The 12149-nt window shown below is 41.9% G+C and overlaps 1 pseudogene; it reads left to right on the top strand.

Moving 5' to 3' along the window:
* The window catches only part of LOC137975553 (endoplasmic reticulum aminopeptidase 1-like), a 38556-nt pseudogene extending 27608 nt beyond the window's left edge, over positions 1-10948 (top strand).
* Positions 10949-12149: the final 1201 nt, after the last annotated feature.

The raw sequence follows: 12149 nt of genomic DNA, 5'->3' as shown, positions 1-12149 counted from the left end.
CTGCCGTGGACCCGTGCTAGATCAGCATTGTCGGCAACGATCGTGACGTCCAGGACGGTCACAGCCGAACCGCGCGCGACGACCAAATCTGGCCTGCGTATCCCCGCCGGAGTGGGAATAGCAGGCTCGCGGGCGATAGTGTACCCTTTCTGGCTCAGCGCACGCTCGAGTAGATCAAGAATCTTATTGTGCCGTGCAATGCGAGATGCGTGGGTCCTTGGACACACCTGTAAGATGTGCCCCAAAGATTCGACTCTGCCGCAGCAGTTGCATGTAGTCGAGGCCTGGGGTTGGCCCCGAGATCTTCTTAGCGCGGTGCCAATCAGGCGGTGCCAAACGGGAGGAATTGAGCAAGTTATCGGGGAAAAGAACGGGATGCAAATTAACGGGAGATTCGAGAAACATCCAAAAAGTTGTTGAGCACTTACCGGGACTTTCCAGGCCTTTTTCGAGTACACAATTCCCACCTGTGTCTTGAGAACGGCGTCGTTTATAGTGGTCAAACTCCACAATCATTTCGCTTTTTGTTATCTTGAGACAAGAGCCCATGAGTAGGAGCTCCAGTCCCTCGGAGAGCCTGCTCGCAGGCTAGCGCTAGAGATAGGACGCAGCTCTTTACAACCTCTAATTTCATTGGATCCCTTTAATTAGGACGCAGTTCTATTGTTTTTAGAGTTAGGGACCATTGTTTCTTTTCTATCGTTCTTTGTGTCCATTGTTTTCTGAACCAATCCCGAGAGCCGTTGTAATAGCTGCGTACTGACCCTAGCGCCATATCCTTGAGTCAACCTTAGCGCGTATCTTTCTATTTTTAGCACTAACCCTTAAATCAGCAGGACACTCACATTTACATCAGTTGACATCAATTTGCACAGTTTGCATGCATTGAATTGTTCTGTTTTTGTCTTCGTTTATCGACAATCACTTTATTTTCCGCTTGGCCATTTAAAACAGCGCGTGCAGAGCCGAAGAACTCGTGGTGTTTTAAAAATAGAAAGATACGCACAAAGGTTGACTCATGGGGCTTGTGTGGAAGAGGCAATCTCCTGCTCATGGGTTCCTGCTTGAGAACATTACAGACCAGCTTATCAAAAGAAAAATCCTTGTTATTACAAAAAAGCGAGTTTTGAACTATCTCCAGGTAAGTGTAGCAGATAGTGGATGTTAAGAGAGGGAAACGAAATAAAGAGGCGTATTTATTACTGGCGACTCGAAGTTAACCGTCTGTATCTCCCATAATGCGCTTGCGAAAATGCCGTGTTTCGACAACTGCTGTCACTTAGACCTACATTTTTGGTCCAAACTCTTGGGGAAATTCCGGGTTAAACATCTTTTGACATGCACTCACATGAAGCGTATATTTCCCCTTTCCACCATAGCGATGTTGATAATGTGGTGCAAAATGCTCTGGGATAAAGGGGAGGGGAGAATAGGGGAGAATTTATTCTTTTATCACACACAAATTGGGCAATGAGTATTTAACTGTGGTGTGCCACATTTTCCCCACAAAAGTTGTCCAAGATTGTAGCTTAATGGTCTAGCTTCGAATCTCTGGAGCATCCGATGTGCTTACGAATCGCAGTCTCTTGTCCGTCTTTGACTCCTGTTAGAAGCAGTCAGATTTTTCCGAGTTCTTTCTAGTCACGATTGACCAAAAAAAAATATCATTCTATCTTCAGGTTAAGGACACATTTAAGGCCTTACCCTCTGGTGAACTGGCCGTCAGGGCGCAAAAACAGACCCTGGAAAAGATACGCCGCAATATCGCCGGCAAAGTAAAGCTTCTGACGACAAAGGAGACAATCATGTTTCATTGGTTGCAGGAGTTAGGAGTTCGGAATAACGGGGAGAGGCTAAAGAACGACCTCTATTGACTTGTTTCTGTCGAGAGGATTTCTGTTACTGGAGACCACAGCCTTATATCGCAGGATGGTAGCCCATTTTGGTTTTAAGCAGAGCTCGCTTACACAACTGATGGCTAGTGCTTTTGCTGTCTAGTTCTTTTGTCGTGAAGAAAGCGGCGTTATTGCTGACAGGGGCGTAGCGTCCATATACGCACGTACGCCCGTGCGTGCAGCTCAAATCCGGGAATCCTTATTCCATGGACGCATTAGGTTTTAAAAATCATTATAAAATTGGGCCAAGTTTTTTAAATTTAAATTAACTGGTGTCTCTCTATGTGAGCATTTCCAGTATCTTTTCATTAACCCATACAGGCCTTGCCAAGCGGATCCAACATCATGCAACATTGTTGAAAAGTTGCGAACGACAACTAGGTGGCCAAACGAATGCAACGTGTTGGGTCCAAAATGTTGGACTCAAGGGTATGGAACCAAAATCTACCTAAAATCCTTAGAAAACAAACTCTCACCCTGTTGGCGTTTTCAAGTTCCTTTTAAAATTATCAATAGAGTCACTCTCTCTCTCTCTCTGATAGCAAGAGGACGGCTGTTCCAGAATCTGGGATTTGAAACAGCAAATGCGCGGTCTCCAGAGGTCTTGCACCATGCAGGTGTGAGGAACCTTGAGAAGGCCCAGGGCATCACTGCTTAGGGAGTAGCGTCCCGGGGTCTTGACTTGCAAAAGATCCTGCTGATACATTGGCGCCATGCCCCTGAGAGCTTTGAACACAAGAAGGGCTATCTGTTCGAAGAGAGATTGCATGCTCAAGCTTTCGTCGCTCAGATATTCAAGACTTGGCTCGTTCACCATTCTGAAGCTTGAACTGACGTGGCGACGCGCGAAACAGATGCAACGAATAAACCATCTCCATACCGATACCGTAGCCGCAGTGCAAGCGCGCTGCAACACTGTTAAAATGTGATGGCCAAACAAATGCCACACTCTTGTTCACTCCTTAGAACAAAAGAAACGTTGAAAGATCATGGTTGAAGACGATGTTTGATGCAACATGGTGGCCAAACGAGTGCAACATGTTGGATTCAACAATGTTGGATGATGTTGAACTAACATGTTGGACCCTTTCAGCCAGGACTTAACGGCAAGAAAGGTAGTACTGGACGAAACCAAAAAAAAAAAAAAACCTCTACCCTTCGAGGCCCCCACACAGTGTCAGTCTTATCACCAGTCCCCAAGTTCTCGGTTATTTTTAAAAGAAATATGACTATGATGATAATGATGATGATGATATTATAACAGAGTTTGCGACGTCTTGCTCTCTGCTTGTATTGTAAACCCTCTGTTTGTGTTGTAGCTTGCTGCAGAGAAAACTCGACAGATAGGTAAAATAAACAAGTAAGTACTGCATTTTCCTTCGCATTTATTTATTGAGATGTCCTTCGGAAATAGTCGGCTAGTAGAATTTGCCAGCAATGCCTGTAAACCACGCGAGCCACGCTGCTTTAAACAATCGCTACAAATAGACTCAATGTCAACTCAAGTGGACACATATTTCAACGTAGTGTAAAACCCATTTTACACTACTATTTTAAATGCTTTATTTCTTTCCATTTATTGTGAAGCGCACTCCGACACAAAACGCATGCTAACTAGCAGCCAGGCTCCCTTTAAATTCGACGGCCTTAGGGACTGTGCAATAATTATCAGGAGGGGGGGGGGGGCCCTAAAACCAGAGGGGGGGGCCTTAAGTTAAAATAATGGAAAGGAGGGGGGGGGGGGCTCTACATTAGATTTCTCAAGTAAGTTGAATAAACGAATTGAACGAATAAATAAACATTTTCCAAATAGACAGATGCCACGCCTTTGACTATCCATAATGTCTAAATATTGCATCAACATAAACAAATGCTTTAACTTATTTAGAATGTCAACATATGATAGATTGAAACAATCGCTCATGCACAGAAGTCACAAACCACGTTGTGAGCTTTGCCAATAAAACATTTGGCATTTAAGAGGTCCCGCAGACATGCCAGGTCTGTTCTTGATTTAAACAGCGAGAGTGTTTCTAGGTCTACAGTTTCTAGCTGAGGAATGCCACATACTTTTGTTTCATAGTTGTCATCAATGGGTTCACCTCCCAAAGACCGGAAAATTATACAGGTTCGGGTCCTACGGCTTTCTGAGGCAGCAATCCTCTTCTTCTGTTCCTTCTTTTTTCTTGATTTGGATGCTTTAGATTTGGCACCAATAGGAAATGTCGCTTTATATTTAGGCATCACCCTATCCAGGTCTTCTACAAGATGCAGAACGTTTAAACCGACTTGAGACTTTATTGAATGACGTTGTTCAGCATTAAAATTGTGTAAACAGCTGAGGCCAGTCTTCCGTGTTTTTCTAACTTGGTTACGACAGCATTAAGCTTGTCCTGGATATCATTTGCCTCTTGTTTGCTGTCATCATGGGGAGCTGGCTTGTAATCCTCTCGGAGAAACCTTCCTGCACAAGCAGGGTTGTCGGATAAAAGATATTGGTATCTGTTCTCAAGTTTTTCAATATCTAAAGGTACGGGTTAGAGAGGGGGGGGGGGGGGGCACATCATAATTTTGAGAGAACGTGAGGGGGGGGGGGGGTCACAGCTAATCTTGACGCTGCTGGAGGGGGGGACCTATCTAATTTTTCCTTTGGTGAAGCTCATTTTAGGACCCCCCCTTCCTGATAATTATTGCACAGTCCCTAATATTACACCGAGGCGGAGAAATAGTTAAACGTTTTACAGAACAGTTCTGTCAGGATGTTGTGGGTCTTTCTTCAGGTACCGGAAAGCATTGTGTTTTTGGTCACTTGGGTTTAGTCTTTATTAGGAGTTGTTTTGTTTCTTGTCTTTGTTTCTTTGTTTTACATAATTTCTGCTCCTGTACCTGGGAAAACTAAATAGTTTGGGAAACAAACGCAACTGTGATAAGATTTTGTTTATGTTGCTTTCGTTAATCATTCATTGGAGGACATTGGCATATCTGTACATGTTGTTATCGAAAAAGATTATGGAAAGTTTGCGTCTATCCTCGCCTCACCCGTTGAACATTCCGTTGAACAAGGAAGAGCCTGTTTGCATGCTACGTAATGTCAAATTCTCCTTTACTTATTGGTTCCACGTTATGATTGTTGTTGTGTTCCACTTTAAGTCAATTAAATATCATCGGGCGAATCATCTGTAGTTCCCGGCGAATAGGCTTTCGAGCGAAACATCCGGATACCGTGTCCTTATATGTCGGTTCCTCCATTCGAAGACATCGGACGGACAGCGTATTTGTTAGCTGGGTGCGATTAGGGTGACCCTCATGCAAACTTCATTTCATCTTACCGAGATAGCTCAGTTGGGAGAGGGTCAGACTGAAGTTCTGAAGGTCCCTGGTTCAAATATGGAGGGCTCAAATTAGCTCTGGAAATTCCCGGGTATTGGCAACAATTTTTCCCCATATTCTTCATCATCCGGTTTTACCATTTTTTTCCATTTTCCCCCAAAATCATTACAAAGGAAATCACCCCTGGAGTAAATAGTCTGAAAAGTCATTATATCTCGGTTCTTCCATTGCAATGCATCGGACCGAAAGCGTTTTTTTTAGCTGGGTGCAATTAGAGTCGCGCTGAGCCTCATTTCCATTCCATGTCATTTTGCCGAGATAGCTCAGTTGGGAGATTCTGAAGGACCCTGGCTCAAATACGGGGGACTCAAATGAGCTCTGAAAATTCACGGGTCTCGACAACAATTTTTTCCCATTCCACATCTTCCGGGCTCACAATTTTTTCAAAGGAAATCACCACAAGCGCAAATAGTCTGAGAAGTCCTTATATATCGGTTCTTCCCTTGAAATGCATCGGACAGACACCGTCTTTTTTAGCTCGGTGAGATTAGGGTGACCCTCATTCCTGCTCCATGTCATCTTGCTGAGGTAGCTCAGCTCTGAACTAAGGGGTCCCTCACTGATCCAAGATCACTTGGATCACGGTGCATCAAAGAAACTCCGTGAAAGGCTTCTTCGGATCCTTGATGCACTGTTACGAGTTCGAATGTTTTGAGGAAAGGTAGTTTGCAAACTAAACTGAAGGCATGGTTGTCGGAACAACAACAAGAAGATTTATTCCAAAATGAACGTAGTTTCCACGAAGTAAGACTCTTAACAACACGTACTCGATAAACTTACACGGCCTCGGCCAACTTGAATAAACACTGCTTCTGTTACACTTGAATAAACACGGCTAACGCCAACTCTCTTCGCTTGTGAAAAACTAGTTAAAAAACACTCCGCTTGGACTCGTCTTCTTATATACTCTGACAATAAACTTCTAGAACTTTCTAAAATAGTAATCAATCTAATTATAGAAAAATTACAAAACACACCGATTTAGAAACGCTTACGCACGAATCTAAAAACAAACAAACTACAAACTCTCGCGAAGCCTCTAGAAAGTAACGCTAGTCACGCAATGCTATTTTTCGTAACATGCAACATGATCCAAATGATCTTGAATCAGTGATCCTTTTTCGGATTATGCTAAAGGAACGCACCCTCACGCGGGGAATAATTTCAACAGCTTGGTTTTAAATGTTTGTGACGATCTCCTTAGTGGCAATTTTTACAAAAAATAAACTTCATCCCATCTTGTCCCGTTAGCCAAGTGGGTATTGAAATTAAAAAGACGAAATTCTGCGACTCTAGGCTCGATTCCCGCCTCGAATCCAATCGAATGCAATAGTGAATGCTACGTCGGTTATCATTTAGAGTCACTTCCGTTTTTTTTCCGTTACTCTTAGTATTTGAATTCAAATTTGTTGTAACTTCCATATTTTATCACTTTTTTCCAGTATTACGTCAACATCCATTTACTATTTATATGTACATAGAAGCAATCCAATGTAAACTCTCATTGTTTCTGAAGAAGGCTGGTACGTTTGGCCAGCCAAATATGTTACAGCACTAAAATCAAATCTACGTGGTATCGGCTCTTGCTCAAAATACGTCGTTTAAGCTGAAGCGACAGAAACAGTCAGTTTAAGATAAAGAAACAAGTGCTATCCCATTTTAAACAGGTGTTTTAACACAGCGGGAATCGAAAAAACGAGCATGAACAAGCGCGATGCGTGAAGCGAGATGGAGGGTGAGCAACGATCTCGCATCATTCTCGTGTCCGGCGATTCGCAATTGGCTAAATGTTGTTAATTATTAACATGCCATGATATAACATTCGTATGTGATTTTTATTTAGTTTTGTTGTTATTCTTTCTTTCCTTTTAGATGTCGATGAGTGCAATGTGTGATCACTTTTGCCAGAACACTTCAGGCAGCTTTAGATGAAGCTGTCAATCGGGATACAGGTTAATGGCGGATCTCACAACTTGCACGGGTAATTTAATTGGAACTTTCAAAGTGCTACTATGACCAAAAGAAATCAATTTTTCTTTTTCTTGGGATTTCGAAACTATGTTAACTAAACTAAGGGACCCAAACTTTAAGCCTTGTTTTCAAAAAGACACCTGTTTATTTTAAATGGAATTTTCCCGTTTAATGTCCACGATTACTAACTCTAAAATCTTGAGAGAGCAGGATCAAGGAGAAGATGACCTCAAAGACTCAATGAATGCAATGTGTGTGTACGCACCTGAATTAATATGCAGCACGGGAGTTTCGGGCTTTTAGACTTTTATTCTCGTGTTTTGCCTATATAATAAGCTGCATTTACGAGGTGAAACTTAACCTTGTTAGTAAATGACGTCCCATTCTCTAGATCCAACTCTCTTTGGTCCAATGCAATCGGTCAGTTTTGAGCGTGAATAACGGAGCTGACCGTGAAATCCAAATGTTACACTCAAAATAAACAGCCTTTGGATAGAAATCAAAGCTCACTGAGCTTTAAAATTTTGCCAGTCGAGTGTTAAGCAAACAGAAAAAAAAGAACGTGAGTTTTTGATCATAGTAGCACTCAAGTGAATGGTTTTTTTGTGAGGAGATACGTAAAGCGAAGGTTACTCGATTGATTAACAGAATGGCTGGCTGACAGCCTAACTGGCTAAATGACTGACTGATTGACATTAAGGGGGGAGACTTTTTTGTTCAACTGACTTAATGGCTGACTGGCTTGATGATTTCCTGTGACTGGATAAATGAGCGTCTTGTTAGACGACGGGTTTAACCGCTGACTGACTGATTGACTTTTTTCACCCACTAAATTAATTATTGGTCTTTTTGACGCAGATATTGACAAGTGCACAGAGCCTCGTCATGGCTGTTCGCAACTTTGTAACAACACCGAAGGAAGTTACAACTGTCGTTGGTTGTTGTCCTTCAGTAGCATTTGAGAGTAATGATTCCACGTTCGAGTGAGGCCTAACACTACTGTGAAGCGTTTATACCCAATTATTCCATCAGGGATCAACCCTAGTATTGGAATTGGGCCCACACAAGGACAGAGAAAAACTGTGACCAGGGTGGGATTTACAACTGTTTCTTCTTAAAAGGCTTCTTGCAAAAAGACAACAAAACTTGCGTTGGTACATTTTGGTGAATCAAACAAGTCTTTTTGGCTTATTGTGTTCCATTAGTGAACGGCTTTTGAAGCCACAGGTAGCCACTCCTATCTCTGGTGATTTTAGAGGTGGCTTTCGGCTTTTTTGTTTGATCTGTATAGCAACGGCCTTTAAAACCCGTTGAACGAAGCGCTGATTGCCGGAGCGAGGGGCGTAAATGGTTCACCGTGGGGCTTTCACTGTTATCAGCGCTTCATAGCACAAGAAACTGTGACGTGCCATTGAGTTTTGCCTTATTTTCCACATTCCAGACCACAACGTCATTTTGGAAAGCTCCAAGCCAACAACGCTATCATCTGGATTGGGAGCCTTCGTGGCGATGACGGGTATCACTCTGTTTATTATTCTTGGAACTGTGATGTGTGTAACCCACCACGGCAAAATGAGTGCACAAGCTTGATCCACGCGGGAATCACTTCCACGCACGAGGTACCCATAAAATCGGTGTTCGAAGCAGAGCATGCGCACTCATTTTGCCGCGGTGTTGGTCATGTACGCATCAAACGAAAAGTACGACCGCGAGAAGCTCGTTTGGCAGAGGTATGCAATTATCACGACATTATAAAACGTTTTGCTTAAAGCATGACAAGTAAAAAATTAATGATCTTTTTCTTGGAATTTTCTGTCATCATAAAAAGTATTCAGTCAATACTACGCCAGACTAAATGTGCACATCAATGCTTGAAATGTAAAGTAGGGGTACACTTTTGCAAAGTCTCTAATTCCGGGGCCTCTTAAAAGCTTAGTTGTAAAAAAAGTACCCTTGCAATCTACAAGAAGTACTTTTGAACTGGTTAGCCCTCTCTCCACCCCCACCCCCACCTGCAAACAAGAAACAAGCAAAGCAAAAAGCGAAATGACGGTCATATTGGCATCCTAAACAAATCCTTTATTGTTGTAGCATACTTCATTTTGACTACTTAACTTTTCCAGACTTTGTTTGTGGGTCAACGTCATACTGTTTGTTTTTATGTTTACACCAGGACGAAAAGAAATCACTGTTTTCAAGGACGGGGCAGCAATTGAGAAAAACATGCAAACCTTTTGGAACCAGAGCTGTGTCGTCTTTTTTGGATAGCATCGACACCGAAGCTATCGAAAAGGAAACCCTTTTAAAACCGGATTTCCTACCACAAACTGTTATTACATCTAATCCACGACTTTAACACTGTTTCGTTTCCAGGGTGCTTAATGCCTCGTGTTTTAATATCGATTTTCCGAGTGTTTCAGTTTCGAAGCTTTTTTGTAACATTTTTCCCACAATAAAAATTAATCTACAGATCTCTACCTTCACAAACTCATTTTGTATGTGCGTCTGGAAGACACATTTTTACACATTTTGTAAAACTGAGCATATCTCTGATTTCTAATAAAGTCATATGATAAGCAAATGGAGAGTAAGTTGTCTTATCCAACGTTAGATGGTTTCCTTACTGACTTGACCCATAAAGGCGCTGTTACACAATTATTCGAGCAACTTGTCTCTCAATTTTGTTTCGACAAAGAGTTTTCACATTGCAAAGCTACTCGCTTGGCGATTGTTACACTGGGCAAAGTTTCCTGCAATTTGTCTGGCTTTCGATGATCTCATGAGGTTAAAGGAACATTTCACTGGATGATGACGAAATCCGTTGCGACACAAGGTTGTAGGGCAGATTTCACAGCTCGCATTGCTTGAAAACATCGTTGCTAATTTGCGTAAATCAATGCGCAAAGTAGCAATGAATTCTACTTTCCCCGAAGGGTTCTGCAATTTGTCTCACCTTGTTTTTGGGGGAGAAATAATCCCTCGAGTTTGGACTCGAGTTCGAGGTTCAAGTTAAAGATCAAGTTAGACTTCGAGTTGGATTTCGAGTTGGTTTTCGAGTTGAAGATCGAGTTAGACTTCGATTTGAAATAAATGGACAAGAGGTGAAGGGGAAGATAGGCAAAGACCAAACAAACCAAATAAGCTTTTCTGGCTTTGCAGCCCGGCAGCAGTCAATTTTTCTTTTGTTTTTTCTTAAGTTTACTAAAGTTAAAGAAAAAGTTTTAAGAAATATATATTTACCAAAATATAGGTACACTGTGACAAACAACCAGCTCTCCACTTAAACTAAAAGTCTAAAGATTAATTGTAACTATTAACATTGTTAATGTTTTCAAAGTCATTGAATCACTTAATCTTGCAGTCTCGAGTACTGTCATCAAATGTAAACGAAAAATATAAAAACTGAGTCAATATCAACGAGTGGTAAGTAAACTGAAATTGATACCATTTGCAAATTATACTATTGTTAAAAAGGGTTGACAGGCCTACGCGACTCCCTTGTACGTGGTCTGGTTTCTGTTGCCTTTGTCATAATTTTGCTCTCGTGAGTACATACAATATTTGAATGGACGCTTCTTTTAGGAGGTTCCTGTAGGATTCATTTAGCAATGCCTTTGCCCTATGAGGCTTTACATTTGAATCTCTACACTTCTGTGATACGTTTTCTTCCAAGAAAATAGTTGGTCTCGAAAGTTATGTTTCTAGTTTCTTGGTGTTGATTTTCTCAGCAGTAATGTGAATGTGACCTTATGGCGTCTCGTTTTTGCGCCAATTTAATTCTAGGCTCGACCGATATATTCATCGGCGGTAGAAGCGAGTGATCTTCTGGTTTTAAATGTTTGACCCGGGCCCGGGTTCATTTTGTTCTTGAACGCCTGTTACATTGTGCCCTGTATCAGTGAGGTAGCTGACAGTGAGCTGGCTTCTTATAGGCTTTGTATGCCTTTTTTTCTGCGTTTCTTAGCCGTTCGTTATGCTCTTTGGAGGCGTTGTTTTTTTTTTTTTTTAATGCTTTCACTCGTTCTTGTGACTTTTTCAGCGTGTTTTGGCTTGTGACTATGGTCAGTAGCTGTCCTCCTTGAACCTCTGGAGTTAATTCGTTCTCGTCGATGCTCTTTTGATATTTGATGTCGATGTCTTTAGGTCGCTTCGTTGTCGAGGCATTAAGATAACACGACTCTAGATGGAAGTTCTATGACATATTATTTGGTCAGGCAAGACCGCGGTTTCGATCCTATCATGTGGATCTCATCAGTTGCCGATAGCTTGATTTAAGGTGAAGAGCTTTGTCTGCAAAAACCATGTGTGTTTGTCTCTAGAAGAATTCCTTCTAAAGGCAAACAACTTCCATCCTACAATCAAATGCACGGCTGAAATCTCAGAAACAGAAGCTACATTCTTGGACACGAAAGTATACAAAGGTGTTAGATTCAACAAGAATTCTATCCTTGACGTGCGAACACATTTCAAGCCTACAGAGACCTTCCAATACACGATATTTTATTCGTGCCACCCACCAGGCGTCACAAAAGATTTTATCAAAGGAGAAGCGTTAAGGCTTCTAAGAACAGATTCCTCTGAAATTACATTTGAGAACATGAGGAATTTCTCAGCACGCCTCAAGAATAGAGATTACCCAGCTACAACAGTAGAAAAACACCTCTCAGAGGTCAATTTCTCTGACAGAAAAAAAGCACTAGAACAGAGAAACAAAAATGCACGTAAGAAAATACTACCCTTTGTAACGCAATACCACCCTGCGTTGCCCGGCCTACCCGTCAAGATGCAGGTCTGTGCTGTGCAACTCGGACTTACGCATAAGCAATTACGCCACTTCCTTCAGTCTCTTCTAAATTACCCTTTTGATCCATGATGAAAAGAAGACTTACGTTG

The sequence above is a fragment of the Montipora foliosa genome, chromosome 11 (assembly GCF_036669935.1).
Source record: "Montipora foliosa isolate CH-2021 chromosome 11, ASM3666993v2, whole genome shotgun sequence".
Lineage (NCBI taxonomy): Eukaryota > Metazoa > Cnidaria > Anthozoa > Scleractinia > Acroporidae > Montipora > Montipora foliosa.
Note: the sequence above shows the minus strand (reverse complement) of the source record. Positions and strands in the feature narration are given on the sequence as shown.